Here is a 3,722-nt window from a genome sequence, read left to right on the forward strand (position 1 = left end):
ACTTTTTGTTCAGACAAGGGCCACGACGTGGCCAAACAAGTGCCACGTCGTGGTGCAGGTGTTTCAGCAACCTTTTCACTTTCGAACCTTGGCTTCTTTGGCTTTGGATTGGGCTGTTGTGGTTCTTCTTCTAATGCTTCCAGGAACTCAGAGATGGCCTCTTCTTCAGTATCTATGGCCATTACATGTGATTGGGTCTTCGTTTCAGGATTTTTCGGGGACAGCTTCTCATGAACCAGAGTGGCTAGTTGACCAAGTTGCACTTCGAGATTATTAATGGAGGCTTGTTGATTTTTTATTAAAGCCTGTTGTTCTACCATCAATGCATGATGATTCTTTACCAAAGTTCTTTGTTCATTAATAGCAGAATCAGTAGCCTCGTTTCTCTTTTCTGAAGCTTCCATAAACTTCATCAACATGGTCTCTAGATCGGGTTTCCTCTCAGCTGGTGGCTGCTCCTTTTTGTAGAAGCCTCGACCTATCTGCCTATACTTCTCTTCTTTTTTCTTCTTATATTCTTCATATGGCAGCCACTCTTTCTTTGGTTTCCTCCATTCTTCATCGTACTTGTCCCCACTCGAGTAGCACACTTGAGCCTTTTTATTTCCATACTCATCCAAATTGCAGTCCTTAGTCAAGTGTGGTCCATTACACCTTTCGCAACCAACTCTTATAGCATGAATTGATTGGTCCATTTGTGTTAACCTTCGATCCATATTATTTAGCATAGCCATCATAGCTGCTATTTCTTCAGTTTGTGCACCTCCATCGCCTTTGATTCCATCTTGCCTAGGGTTGTGGTACTCACGAGAGTGCTTCGCGAATTCTTTAATTAGCTCCTTGACCTCCCTTGGATTTTTCTTTGTCAAAGGTCCTTGAGAATCAAGGAGTTGTCTTGTCATAACGTTGACCCCATCATAGAAAATTGACATTTCTTGTTGCACATTAAGATCATGTTGAGGGCAATTTCTGAGCAAGCCTTTGTACCGCTCCCATGCTTCGTACAATGACTCCCCCGGCTGTTGTTCAAAGTTGGCTATTGCCTTCTTGAGTTTAGCTATCTTGGAGGGTGGGCGAAACTGCTCACGCATTGGAGCCCAAGTGGTGATTGTACCCGGTGGAAGTGATTTTAACCACTCTTTAGCAGCTCCCTTGAAAGTAATGGGAAGCATCCTGAGCAAGACGGTGTTTCTGTTGACATTTGGGACATTGAAGTAATCCGCAATGTCATTGACTTCATCTAGATGCTTAAAAGTATCCTCATGATCTTTCCCATAAAATGGGATATCCTTCAGTGCAGTCAAGATGTGCCCCTTCAGCTCGAATGTGGCAGTGGCAGGTATTGCTGGTTGGATCAAACCAGGACCCACATCTTCTCGGATCCGCTTCTTGTAAGCTCCCATGGACATCTCCTCAATGTTTTCCATTTCGTTCTCTGGTTCGTCTTCGGGTTCACTTGTAAATAGTGCAAATTCTGAATCGGTTTCGTATTCGGATTCGTGTGGATCAGAAACTGGACCAAGTTCTTCAACTTTTCCTTTGTCCTTTGGGGTTGAACTTGACTCTCCTTTCTTGTTTCCCGACTTTCTTGAAAAGGCTGATTTTAGTTCTTGCAATGGCGTCTTCTTTGGCGTGTGATCTTCCTTCGCGTTCTTGTTCTTATTTTTGTGAAGTGTAGACTCGGGGTCTTCGAGTGGTGGCACCAAAGGTGTGTTAGAGCCTCTGGTCGTGAACTCCTGCAAACTAAACAAAATAAAAACGTAAAACTGGACTAAAATAGAAAAATAAACTAAGAACTAAAAAAAACTAAAATTCTCAGAAACCACGTCGTGGCACTTAGCTGGCCACGTCGTGTTCTCTGAAATTAAAAAAAATTAAACCTTGCTGGAAAATTAACTTTTTGCGGGTTTTACCCCACAAAAAGGATCGATTAACCTAAAGCAAATAAATAATAAACTAAGCCGATCCCCGGCAACGGCGCCAAAAACATGATGTGCACGAAAGTACCCACTAATTTTAATATTTATAACCTAACAAACTTAGACTAACTATGCACTTATAGGCAGTGTACCTAGTCAGATTACAGTATAGCTTAGGTAAGGCGGGTGTCGATCACAGGGAACGGTGTTATTAATTACTTTATTTACTACTAGATTAATCTAATTATTAACAAGCTAAAAGGGTTTTTATCTAATTTTGCAAGTTCAGATGAACTTAATTATTTAACAAAAACTCAATCAATAAACAAAATACTTCTGTTAGTTCGAATCCACTTTCACTCAATGGTTATACATTAGCTATAACTATTACTGTTGGTGACCAATTAAGAAAGTATTAGCAATTTAGTTCTAAATCTACTAATTATCAATCAATTCATGTAAATCTATTTATGTTCATAAAATAGTTAACACAGAATCAATTATTAGATAAGATTGGAGCCATGAAAGATTGATTAATCAGAATACAATTACAGTCATAATATGAGTTCTCTAACACGGCTTAACTTAATTATTCAATTACTAATCTAAGATTGGTTTGACCTTAGCTCCAATAACTAGTGTTCACTATATAATTAGGTATTCAAGTTCATGCAGAATTATGTTCACTAACTACACAGAATAAGAATTCAAAGCAATAAAATAACTAATTTAAGCATGCTAGGTAAAATCAATCAACACAAGCATATCACCAACAATTAAAGTTAAATCTAATGCATTAAATCCATGAGTTCCAGCTTCATCTAGCTAACAGAAGCAGCTAGATTTAGCTGGACATATTAACAGCTAAACAAACGAATACTATAATCCAAAACATGTTAAAGTGTACCAAACTATGAATTAATTTATGTACTTCTACTTCCTTGGTGTTGGAACCAGCTTTTAGATCTTCTTCTCCTCTGAAATTCGTCTCCAGAAATCTCCCTAAGCCAGCCAAGAAGTCCTACAATCATAATGACCAAGCGTATATATATATTCTGAAAAATCCCGTGCCACGTCGTGGTTATCTATACCACGTCATGGTTTTAGCAAATTCTATACCGGGCAAGGACTCCTTCTTTACGTAATCTTGTCTTCTAGAATATTCATACCACGTCGTGGTGTACTCTGCCACGTCGTGGTTTTAGCGAATTCTGTGGCTTTCTTTATCTTTTGCACTCCAAGCCTCCAATGTTCCATGAATTGTCAAATATGGTCCCTTTCTTCGAAAATACTTCTAATTGTCTGCAAGTAACAATTTAAACTCATAAGTACCATTATTCTAAACATATTACCAACTTATTAATAAAAATGTCAATAAATATTGCCTAAAAATAGGTATAAATATGGCAATATCAAAGCTCCTAACCGTATACATTTTTAAAAACATACACTCAGCAAATTCCACATAATCAACAAAGCTCAATATCAGTATAACATGGTTATTCAAATTGGGAAACTACTTACTTGGCTCGGCTGATCACACGCATTGCACTCTCATATTTTGGGTTCCCTTTAAATCCTTTTTTGGTTACTTTTTGAAAACATTTTATCACCTCCTTAGTTTAAGTCCTGACACACCCTAGGATGTGTCCGAATCCCTCAAACGAAGGCTCTGATACCAACTTGTAACGACTCATTTTTACAAAGAAAATTTTTCATTTTTAGTTAATCAAAACCAATCGCATAAACCATGAATTCCCAAAACATTTGTTTTCAAATCAACATTCATTACATCATTGTTTT

The 3,722-nt window shown here is 37.9% G+C and overlaps 1 non-coding gene across 1 annotated transcript; it reads left to right on the forward strand.

Moving 5' to 3' along the window:
• Positions 1 to 948: 948 nt before the first annotated feature.
• On the forward strand, positions 949 to 1,055 carry LOC145118275 (small nucleolar RNA R71). Its single transcript, XR_013713234.1, has one exon. It is a non-coding gene; the product is annotated as a small nucleolar RNA R71 (small nucleolar RNA).
• Positions 1,056 to 3,722: the final 2,667 nt, after the last annotated feature.

The sequence above is a fragment of the Lactuca virosa genome, chromosome 5 (assembly GCF_052849685.1).
Source record: "Lactuca virosa cultivar CGN04683 chromosome 5, Lactuca_virosa_CGN04683_v6, whole genome shotgun sequence".
In the NCBI taxonomy this organism is placed as follows: domain Eukaryota; kingdom Viridiplantae; phylum Streptophyta; class Magnoliopsida; order Asterales; family Asteraceae; genus Lactuca; species Lactuca virosa.